This window comes from Schistocerca nitens, chromosome 5 (assembly GCF_023898315.1).
Source record: "Schistocerca nitens isolate TAMUIC-IGC-003100 chromosome 5, iqSchNite1.1, whole genome shotgun sequence".
NCBI lineage: Eukaryota > Metazoa > Arthropoda > Insecta > Orthoptera > Acrididae > Schistocerca > Schistocerca nitens.
In genome coordinates this window covers 14,562,391-14,575,194 of record NC_064618.1, presented here as the reverse complement: position 1 = coordinate 14,575,194, position 12,804 = coordinate 14,562,391, and positions in this window count along the sequence as shown.

Sequence of the window (12,804 nt, the reverse complement as noted above, 5' to 3'; positions counted from 1 at the left end):
GTGTCACCACTTTTACATTCCGATCCACCTCTGAAGGTTTACTGTATCCCTTGGATCTTCCCATTGACGATGAAACACAGAAATTGCATCGGAATTAAATATAAGAGACACAATGACGACTTAAGTACAGGAACATTGAGTCTTCCTACTGTCTATACTTTGGACGTTTCCTGCGTCACCAGTTTTACATTCCGATGCACCTCTGCAGGTTTACTGTATCCATTGGACCTTCCCATTGACGATAAATCGCAGAAATAGCATCGGAATTAAATATAAGAGACACAATGCCGACTTAAGTACAGGAAGATTGAGTCTTCCTACAGTATATTTTTTGAGCGTTTCCTCCGTCACGAGTTTTACATTCCGATGCACCTCTGCAGGTTTACTGTATCCCTTGGACCTTCACAGTGACGAAGAAACACAGAAATTGCATCGGAATTAAATATAAGAGACACAATGCCGACTTAAGTACAGGAAGACTGAGTCTTCCTACTGTCTATATTTTGAGCCTCTCCTGTGTCACCAGTTTTACATTCCGATGCACCTCTGCTGGGTTACTGTATCCCTTGGACCTTCCCATTGACGATGAAACACAGAAATTACATCGGAATTAAATATAAGAGACACAATGTCGACTTAAGTACAGGAAGAGTGTGTCTTTCAATTGTCTATGCTTTGAGCGTTCCTGTGTCACCAGTTTTATATTCCGATGCACCTCTGCAGGTTTACTGTATCCATTGGACCTTCCCTTTGACACCGAAGCACAGAAATTGGATCGCAATAAAATATACGAGACACAACGCCGACTTAAGTACAAGAAAACTGAGTCTTCTTACGGTCTATGATTTGAGCGTTTCCTATGTCACAGTTTTACATTTTGTTGCACCTCTGCAGGTTAACTGTATCCCTTGGACCTTCACAGTGACGATGAAACACAGAAATTGCATCTAAATTAAATATAAGAGACACAATGCCGACTTCAGTACAAGAAAACTGAGTCTTCTTAGGGTCTATCTTTTGACCACTTCCTGTGTCACCAGTTTTACATTCCAATGCACCTCTGCAGGTTATACTATCCCTTGGACCTTCCCATTGACGATGGAACACAGAAACTGCATCGGATTTAAATATAAGAGACACAATGCCGACTTAAGTACAGGAAGACTGAGTTTTCCTACTGTCTATGCTTTGATCGTTTCCTGTGTCACCAGTTTTTCATTCCGATGCACCTCTGCACGTTTACTGTATCCATGGGACCTTCCCATCGACGATGAAACACAGAAATTGCATCGGAATTAAATATAAGAGACACAATGCCGACATAAGAACAGGAATGCTGAGTCTTCCTACTGTCTATGTTTTGAGCATTTCCTGTATCACCAGTTTTACATTCCGATGCACCTCTGCAGGTTTACTGTATCCCTTGGATCTTCCAATTGACGATGAAACACAGAAATTGCATCGGAATTAAATATAAGAGACACAATGGCGACTTAAGTACAGGAAAATTGAGTCTTGCTACTGTCTATGTTTTGAGCGTTTCCTGCGTCACCAATTTTACATTCCGATACACCTCTGCAGCTTTACTGTATCCATTGGACCTTCCCATTGACGATGTAACACAGAAATAGCATCGGAATTAAATATAAGAGACACAACGCCGACTTAAGAACAGGAAGGCTGAGGCTTCCTACTGTCTATGTTTTGAGCGTTTCCTGTGTCACCAGTTTTACATTCCGATGCACCTCTGCAGGTTTACTGTATCCCTTGGATCTTCCCATTGACGATGAATCACAGAAATTTTATCGGAATTAAATATAAGAGACACAATGCCGACTTAAGAACAGGAACATTGTGTCTCTTATATTTAATTCCGATGCAATTCCTGTGTTTCATCGTCAATGGGAAGGTCCAATGGATAAGGTAAACCTGCAGAGGTGCATCGGAATGTAAAACTGGTGACACAGGAAACGCTCAAAACATATACAATAGAAAGACGCACTCTTCTGGTACTTAAGTCGACATTGTGTCTCTTATATTTCATTCCGATGCAATTTCTGTGTTTCATCGTCGCTGTGAAGGTCCAATGGATACAGTAAACCTGTAGAGGTGCATCGGAATGTTAAAGTGGTGACACAGGAAACGCTCAAATCATAGACAGTAGAAAGACTCAGTCTTCCTGTACTTAAGTCGGCATTGTGTCTTTTATACTTAATTCCGATGCAATTTCTGTGTTTCATCGTCAATGGCGGGGGGGGGGGGGGGGGGGGTGTCCAATGGATACAGTAAACCTGCAGCGGTGCATCGGAATGTAGAACTGATGACACAGGAAACGCTCAAAACATAGACAGTAGGAAGACTCAGTCTTCCTGTACTTAAGTCGGCATTGTGTCTCTTGTATTTAATTCCGATGCAATTTCTGTGTTTCATCGTCAATGGGAAAGTCGAAGGGAAACAGCATACCTGCAGAGGTGCATCGGAATGTAAAACTGGTGACACAGAAAAACGCTCAAAACATAGACAGTAGGAAGGCTCAGTCTTCCTGTACTTAAGTCGGCATTGTGTCTCTTACATTTAATTCCGATGCAATTTCTGTGTTTCATCGTCACTTTGTAGGTCCAAGGGATAGAGGAAGACCTGCAGATGTGCATGGGAATGTAAAACTGGTGACACAGGAAACGCTCAAAACATAGACAGTTGGAAGACTTTGTCTTCCTGTACTTAAGACGTCATTGTGTCCCTTATATTTAATTCCGATGCAATTTCTGTGATTCATCGCCAATGGGAATAGACGTTACAAATAACTGTCAGTTTTGCGTCGGATTCCAAAATCTCCTAGGAGTGTAGTTTTTCGAATCCGGCACAAAACTGACACTTAATTGTAAGGTTCAGAGCCTCTTAATGACGATGAAACACACAAATTGCGCTGCGATTCAATACATCGTCCTCCAGCCGACTTGTCTCCAAGGGTCTAGTGCTGCCTCGGACACCTTATGGTCGTTCTCCTTTGAGTATAGATTTTCGAATCCAACGCAAAACTGACAGTTAATTGTAACGTTCAAAGCCTGTTAATGACGATGGAACACACAAATCGCGCCGCGATTCAATACATCGTCCTCCAGCCGACTTGTCTCCAAGGTTCTAGTGCTGCCTCGGGCACCTTATGGTCGTTCTTCTGTGAGTCTAGTTTTTCGAATCCGACGCAAAACTGACAGTTAATTGTAAGGTTCAGAGCCTCTTAATGACAATGGAACACACAAATTGCGTCGCGATTCAATGCATCGTCCTCCGGCCGACCTGTCTCCAAGTGTCTATTGCTGCCTCGGGCACCTTATGGTCGATCTCCTGTGAGTCTAGATTTTCGAATCCGACGCATAACTGACAGTTAATTGTAACGTTCAGAGCCTGTTAATGACGATGGAACACACAAATTGCGTCGCGATTCAATACATCGTCCTCCAGCCGACTTGTCTCCAAGGGTCTATAGCTGCCTCGGGCACCTTATGGTCGTTCTCCTGTGAGTCTAGATTTTCGAATCCGACGCAAAACTGATAGTGAATTGTAACGTTCAGAGCCTCTTAATGACGATGGAACACAAAAATTGCGTCGCGATTCAATACATCGTCCTCCAGCCGACTTGTCTCCAAGGGTCTATTGCTGCCTAGGGCACCTTATGGTCGTTCTCCTGTGAGTCTAGTTTTTCGAATCCGACGCAATACTGACAGCTTATTGTAACGTTCAGAGGCTGTTAATGACTACGGAACACTCCTGTTTTTCGAAGCAGAAGCAAAAGTGACAGTTAATTGTAACGTTCAGACCCTCTTACTGACGATGGACACACAAATTGCGTCGCGAATCAATACATCGTCCGACAGCCGACCTGTCTCCAAAAGTCTATTGCTGCCTCGGGCACCTTATGGTCGCTCTGCTGTGAGTCTAGTTTTTCGAATACGACGCATAACTGACAGTTAACTGTAACGTTCTGAGCCTCTTAATAACGATGGAACACACAAATTGCGTCGCGATTCAATACATCGTCCTCCAGCCCACTTGTCGCCGAGGTACTATTGCTGCCCCGGGCACCTCTTGGTCGTTCTCCTAGGAGTGTAGTTTTTCGAATCCGGCACAAAACTGACTGTTAATTGTAACATTGAGAGCCTCTTAATGACGATGGAACACACAAATTGCGCTGCGATTCAATACATGGTCCTCCAGCCGACTTGTCTCCAAGTGTCTATTGCTGCCTCGGGCACCTTATGGTCGCTCTGCTGTGAGTCTAGTTTTTCGAATCCGACGCAAAACTGACAGTTAATTGTAACGTTCAGAGCCTGTTAATGACTATGGAACACACAAATTGCGTCGCGATTCAATACATCGTCCTCCAGCCGCCTTGTCTCCAAGTGTCTATTGCTGCCTCGGTCACCTTATGGTCGGTCTCCTGTGTGTCTAGTTTTTCGAATCCGACGCATAACTGACAGTTAATTGTAACGTTCAGAGCCTCTTAATGACGATGGAACACACAAATTGCGTCGCGATTCAATACATCGTCCTCCATCCGACCTGTCTCCAAGGGTCTATTGCTGCCTCGGGCACCTTATGGTCGTTCTCCTCTGAGTCTAGTTTTTCGAATCCGACGCAAAACTGACAGTTAATTGTAACGTTCAGAGCCTCTTAATGACGATGTAACACACAAATTGCGTCGCGAATCAATACATCGTCCGACAGCCGACCTGTCTCCAAAGGTGTATTGCTGCCCCGGGCACCTTATGGTCGCTCTGCTGTGAGTCTAGTTTTCCGAATACCACGCATAACTGACAGTTAATTGTAACGTTCAGAGCCTCTTAATGACGATGGAACACACAAATTGCGTCGCGATTCAATACATCGTCCACCAGCCGACTTGTCGCCGACTTGCAGCCCCGGGCTCCTCTTGGTCGTTGTCCTAGGAGTGTAGTTTTTCGAATCCGGCACAAAACTGACAGTTAATTGTAACATTCAGAGCCTCTTAATGTGGATGGAACACGCAAATTGCGCTGCCATTCAATACTCGTCCTCCAGCCGACTTGTCTTCAAGGGTCTAGTGCTGCCTCGGGCACCTTATGGTCGTTCTCCTGTGAGTCTAGATTTTCGAATCCGACGCAAAAGTGACAGTTAATTGTAACGTTCAGAGCCTGTTAATGACGATGGAACACACAAATCGCGTCGCGATTCAATACATCGTCCTCCACCCGCCCTGTCTCCAAGGGTCTATTGCTGCCTCGGTCACCTTATGGTCGTTCTCCTGTGTGTCTAGTTTTTCGAATCCGACGCAAAACTGACAGTTAAGTGTAACGTTCAGAGCCTCTTAATGACGATGGAACACACTAATTGCGTCGAGATTCAATACATCGTCCTCCAGCCGACTTGTCTCCAAGGGTCTATTGCTGCCTCGGGCACCTTATCGTCGTTCTCCTGTGAGTCTAGTTTTTCGAATCCGACGCAAAACTGACAGTTAATTGTAACGTTCAGAGCCTCTTAATGACGATGGAACACACAAATTGCTTCGCGATTCAATACATCGTCCTCCAGCCGACTTGTCTCCAAGGGTCTATTGCTGCCTCGGGCACCTTATTGTCTTTCTCCTGTGAGCCTAGATTTTCGAATCCGACGCAAAACTGACAGTGAATTGTAACGTTCAGATCCTCTTAATGACGATGGAACACACAAATTGCGTTGCGATTCAATACATCGTCCTCCAGCCGATTTGTCTCCAAGGGTCTATTGCTGACTCGGGCACCTTATGGTCGTTCTCCTGTGAGTCTAGTTTTTCGAATCCGACGCAAAACTGACAGTTAATTGTAAAGTTCAGAGCCTGTTAATGACTATGGAACACAAAAATTGCGTCGCGATTCAATACATCGTCCTCCAGCCGCCTTGTCTCCAAGGGTCTATTGCTGCCTAGGGCACCTTATGGTCGTTCTCCGGTGACTCTAGTTTTTCGAATCCGACGCAAAACAGACAGTTAATTGTAACGTTCAGAGCCTCTTAATGACGATGGAACACACAAATTGCGTCGCGAATCAATACATCGTCCGACAGCCGACCTGTCTCCTAGGGGCTATTGCTGCTTCGGGCACCTTATGGTCGTTCTCCTGTGAGTCTAGATTCTCGAGTCCGACGCAAAACTGACAGTGAATTGTAACGTTCAGAGCCTCTTAATGACGATGGAACACACAAATTGCGTCGAGATTCAATACATCGTCCTCCAGCCGACTTGTCTCAAAGGGTCTATTGCTGCCTCGGGCACCTAATGGTCGTTCTCCTGTGAGTCTAGTTTTTCGAATCCGACGCAAAACTAACAGTTAATTGTAACGTTCAGAGCCTGTTAATGACTATGGAACACACAAATTGCGTCGCGATTCAATACATCGTCCTCCAGCCGACTTTTCTCCAAGGGTCTATTGCTGCCTCGGGCACCTTATTGTCGTTCTCCTGTGAGTCTAGTTTTTCGAATCCGACGCAAGACTGACAGTTAATTGTAACGTTCAGAGCCTCTTAATGACGATGGAACACACAAATTGCGTCGCGATTCAATACATCGTCCTCCAGCCGACTTGTCTCCAAGGGTCTATTGCTGCCTCGGGCACCTTATGGTCTTTCTCCTGTGAGCCTAGATTTTCGAATCCGACGCAAAACTGACAGTGAATTGTAACGTTCAGATCCTCTTAATGACGATGGAACACACAAATTGCGTTACGATTCAATACATCGTCCTCCAGCCGCCTTGTCTCCAATGGTCTATTGCTGCCTCGGGCACCTTATGGTCGTTCTCCGATGAGCCTAGTTTTTCGAATCCGACGCAAAACTGACAGTTAATTGTAACGTTCAGAGCCTCTTAATGACGATGGAACACACAAATTGCGTCGCGATTCAATACATCGTCCTCCAGCCGACTTGTCGCCGAGGTACTATTGCTGCCCCGGGCACCTCTTGGTCGTTCTCCTAGGAGTGTAGTTTTTCGATTCCGGCACAAAACTGACAGTTAATTGTAACATTCAGAGCCTCTTAATGACGATGGAACACACAAATTGCGTCGCGATTCAAAACATCGTCCTCCAGCCGACTTGTCTCCAAGGGTCTATTGCTGCCTCGGGCACCTTATGGACGTTCTCCTGTGAGTCTAGATTTTCGAATCCGACGCAAAACTGACAGTGAATTGTAACGTTCAGAGCCTCTTAATGACGATGGAACACACAAATTGCGTCGCGATTCAATACATCGTCCTCCAGCCGACTTGTCTCCAAGGGTCTATTGCTGCCTCGGGCACCTTATGGTCGTTCTCCTGTGAGTGTAGTTTTTCGAGTCCGACGCAAAACTGACAGTATATTGTAACGTTCAGAGCCTGTTAATGACTATGGAACACACAAATTGCGTCGCGATTCAATACATCGTCCTCCAGCCGCCTTGTCTCCAATGGTCTATTGCTGCCTCGGGCACCTTATGGTCGTTCTCCGATGAGCCTAGTTTTTCGAATCCGACGCAAAACTGACAGTTAATTGTAACGTTCAGAGCCTCTTAATGACGATGGAACACACAAATTGCGTCGCGATTCAATACATCGTCCTCCAGCCGACTTGTCGCCGAGGTACTATTGCTGCCCCGGGCACCTCTTGGTCGTTCTCCTAGGAGTGTAGTTTTTCGAATCCGGCACAAAACTGACAGTTAATTGTAACATTCAGAGCCTCTTAATGACGATGGAACACACAAATTGCGTCGCGATTCAAAACATCGTCCTCCAGCCGACTTGTCTCCAAGGGTCTATTGCTGCCTCGGGCACCTTATGGACGTTCTCCTGTGAGTCTAGATTTTCGAATCCGACGCAAAACTGACAGTGAATTGTAACGTTCAGAGCCTCTTAATGACGATGGAACACACAAATTGCGTCGCGATTCAATACATCGTCCTCCAGCCGACTTGTCTCCAAGGGTCTATTGCTGCCTCGGGCACCTTATGGTCGTTCTCCTGTGAGTGTAGTTTTTCGAGTCCGACGCAAAACTGACAGTATATTGTAACGTTCAGAGCCTGTTAATGACTATGGAACACACAAATTGCGTCGCGATTCAATACATCGTCCTCCAGCCGCCTTGTCTCCAAGGGTCTATTGCTGCCTCGGTCACCTTATGGTCGTTCTCCTGTGTGTCTAGTTTTTCGAATCCGATGCATAACTGACAGTTAATTGTAACGTTCAGAGCCTCTTAATGACGATGGAACACACAAATTTCGTCGAGATTCAATACATCGTCCGACAGCCGACCTGTCTCCAAGGGTCTATTGCTGCCTCGGGCAGTTAATTGTAACGTTAAGAGCCTGTTAATGACGATGGAACATACAAATTGCGTCGCGATTCAATACATCGTCCTCCAGCCGACTTGTCTCCAAGGGTCTAGTGTTGCCTCGGCACCTTATGGTCGTTCTTCTGTGAGTCTAGATTTTTGAATCCGACGCAAAACTGACAGTTAATTGTAAGGTTCAGAGCCTCTTAATGACGATGGAACACACAAATTGCGTCGCGATTCAATACATCGTCCGACAGCCGACCTGTCTCCAAAGGTCTATTGCTGCCTCGGGCACCTTATGGTCGCTCTGCTGTGAGTCTAGTTTTCCGAATACGACGCATAACTGACAGTTAATTGTAAGGTTCAGAGCCTCTTAATGACGATGGAACACACAAATTGCGTCGCGATTCAATACATCGTCCTCCAGCCGACTTGTCGCCGACTTGCTGCCCCGGGCTCCTCTTGGTCGTTGTCCTAGGAGTGTAGTTTTTGGAATCCGGCACAAAACTGAAAAATTCAAAGCCTCTTAATGACGATGGAACACACAAATTGCGCTGCGATTCAATACATCGTCCTCCAGCCGACTTGTCTTCAAGGGTCTAGTGCTGCCTCGGGCACCTTATGGTCGTTCTGCTGTGAGTCTAGTTTTCCGAATACGACGCATGACTGACAGTGAATTGTATCGTTCAGAGACTGTTAATGACAATGGAACACACAAATTGCGTCGCGATTCAATACATCGTCCTCCAGCCGACTTGTCTCCAAGGGTCTATTGCTGCCTCGGGCACCTTATGGTCGTTCACCTGTGAGTCTAGTTTTTCGAATCCGACGCAAAACTGACAGTTAATTGTAACGTTCAGACCGTCTTAATGACGATGGAACACACAAATTGCGTCGCGATTCAATACATCGTCCTCCAGCCGACATGTCTCCAAGGGTCTATTGCTGCCTCGGGCACCTTATGGTCGTTCTCCTGTGAGTCTAGCTTATCGAATCTGACGCAAAACTGACAGTTAATTGTAACGTTCAGAGCCTGTTAATGACTATGGAACACACAAATTGCGTGGCGATTCAATACATCGTCCTCCAGCCGCCTTGTCTAAAAGGGTCTATTGCTGCCTCGGGCACTTTATGGTCATTCTCCTGTGAGTCTAGTTTTTCGAATCCGACGCAAAACTGACAGTTAATTGTAACGTTCACAGCCTCTTAATGACGATGGAACACACAAATTGCGTCGAGATTCAATACATCGTCCGACAGCCGACCTGTCTCCAAAGGTCTATTGCTGCCTCGGGCACCTTATGGTCGTTCTGCTGTGAGTCTAGTTTTCCAAATTCGACGCATAACTGACAGTTAATTGTAACGTTCAGAGCCTTGTTAATGACGATGGAACACACAAATTGCGCTGGGATTCAATACATCGTCCTCCAGCCGACTTGTCTCCAAGGGTCTATTGCTGCCTCGGGCACCTAATGGTCGTTCTCCTGTGAGTCTAGTTTTTCGAATCCGACGCAAAACTAACAGTTAATTGTAACGTTCAGATCCTGTTAATGACTATAGAACACACAAATTGCGTCGCGATTCAATTCATCGTCCTCCAGCCGCCTTGTCTCCAAGGGTCTATTGCTGCCTCGGGCACCTTATGGTCGTTCTCCGATGAGCCTAGTTTTTCGAATCCGACGCAAAACTGACAGTTAATTGTAACGTTCAGAGCCTCTTAATGACGATGGAACACACAAATTGCGTCGCGATTCAATACATCGTCCTCCAGCCGACTTGTCGCCGAGGTACTATTGCTGCCCCGGGCACCTCTTGGTCGTTCTCCTAGGAGTGTAGTTTTTCGAATCCGGCACAAAACTCACAGTTAATTGTAACATTCAGAGCCTCTTAATGACGATGGAACACACAAATTGCGTCGCGATTCAAAACATCGTCCTCTAGCCGACTTGTCTCCATGGGTCTAGTGCTGCCATGGACAACTTATGGTCGTTCTCCTGTGAGTCTAGATTTTCGAATCCGACGCAAAACAGACAGTTAATTGTAACGTTCAGAGCCTGTTAATGACGATGGAACACACAAATCGCGTCGCGATTCAATACATGGTCCTCCAGCCGACTTGTCTCCAAGGGTCTATAGCTGCCGCGGGCACCTTATCATCGTTCTCCTGTGAGTCTAGTTTTTCGAATCCGACGCAAAACTGACAGTTAATTGTAACGTTCAGAGCCTCTTAATGACGATGGAACACACAAATTGCATCGCGATTCAATACATCGTCCTCCAGCAGCCCTGTCTCCAAGGGTCTATTGCTGCCTCGGTCACCTTATGGTCTTTCTCCTGTGTGTCTATTTTTCCGAATACGACGCATAACTGACAGTTAATTGGACGTTCAGAGCCTGTTAATGACGATGGAACACACAAATTGCTTCGCGATTCAATACATCGTCCTCCAGCCGACTTGTCTCCAAGGGTCTATTGCTGCCTCGGGCACCTTATGGACGTTCTCCTGTGAGTCTAGATTTTCGAATCCGACGCAAAACTGACAGTGAATTGTAACGTTCAGAGCCTCTTAATGACGATGGAACACACAAATTGCGTCGCGATTCAATACATCGTCCTCCAGCCGACTTGTCTCCAAGGGTATTGCTGCCTCGGGCACCTTATGGTCGTTCTCCTGTGAGTGTAGTTTTTCGAGTCCGACGCAAAACTGACAGTATATTGTAACGTTCAGAGCCTGTTAATGACTATGGAACACACAAATTGCGTCGCGATTCAATACATCGTCCTCCAGCCGCCTTGTCTCCAAGGGTCTATTGCTGCCTCGGTCACCTTATGGTCGTTCTCCTGTGTGTCTAGTTTTTCGAATCTGATGCATAACTGACAGTTAATTGTAACGTTCAGAGCCTCTTAATGACGATGGAGCACACAAATTTCGTCGAGATTCAATACATCGTCCGACAGCCGACCTGTCTCCAAGGGTCTATTGCTGCCTCGGGCACCTTATGGTCGATCTGCTGTGAGTTTAGTTTTCCGAATACGACGCATAACTGACAGTTAATTGTAACGTTAAGAGCCTGTTAATGACGATGGAACATACAAATTGCGTCGCGATTCAATACATCGTCCTCCAGCCGACTTGTCTCAAAGGGTCTAGTGTTGCCTCGGCACCTTATGGTCGTTCTTCTGTGAGTCTAGATTTTTGAATCCGACGCAAAACTGACAGTTAATTGTAAGGTTCAGAGCCTCTTAATGACGATGGAACACACAAATTGCGTCGCGATTCAATACATCGTCCTCCAGCCGACCTGTCTCCAAGGGTCTATTGCTGCCTCGGGCACCTTATGGTCGTTCTCCTGTGAGTCTAGTTTTTCGAATCCGACGCAAAACTGACAGTAAGTTGTAACGTTCAGAGCCTCTTAATGACGATGGAACACACAAATTGCGTCGCGATTCAATACATCGTCCTCCAGCCGACTTGTCTCCAAGGGTCTATTGCTGCCTCGGGCACCTTATGGTCGTTCTCCTGTGAGCCTAGATTTTCGAATCCGACGCAAAACTGACAGTGAATTGTAACGTTCAGATCCTCTTAATGACGATGGAACACACAAATTGCGTCGCGATTCAATACATCGTCCTCCAGCCGATTTGTCTCCAAGGGTCTATTGCTGCCTCGGGCACCTTATGGTCGTTCTCCTGTGAGTCTAGTTTTTCGAATCCGACGCAAAACTGACAGTTAATTGTAAAGTTCAGAGCCTGTTAATGACTATGGAACACACAAATTGCGTCGCGATTCAATACATCGTCCTCCAGCCGCCTTGTCTCCAAGGGTCTATTGCTGCCTAGGGCACCTTATGGTCTTTCTCCGGTGACTCTAGTTTTTCGAATCCGACGCAAAACAGACAGTTAATTGTAACGTTCAGAGCCTCTTAATGACGATAGAACACACAAATTGCGTCGCGATTCAATACATCGTCCTCCAGCCGACTTGTCGCCAAGGTACTATTGCTGCCCCGGGCACCTCTTTGTCGTTCTCCTAGGAGTGTAGTTTTTCGAATCCGGAACAAAACTGACAGTTAATTGTAACATTCAGAGCCTCTTAATGACGATGGAACACACAAATTGCTCTGCGATTCAATACATCGTCCTCCAGCCTACTTGTCTCCAAGGGTGTATCGCTGCCTCGGGCACCTTATGGTCGATCTCCTGTGAGTCTAGATTTTCGAATCCGATGCAAAACTGACAGTTAATTGTAACGTTCAGAGCCTCTTAATGACGATGGAACACACAAATTGCGTCGCGATTCAATACATCGTCCTCCAGCCGACTTGTCTCCATGGGTCTATTGCTGCCTCGGGCACCTTATCGTCGTTCTCTTGTGTGTCTAGTTTTTCGAATCCGACGCAAAACTGACAGTTAATTGTAACATTCAGAGCCTCTTAATGACGATGGAACACACAAATAGCGTCGAGATTCAATTCATCGTCTGACAGCC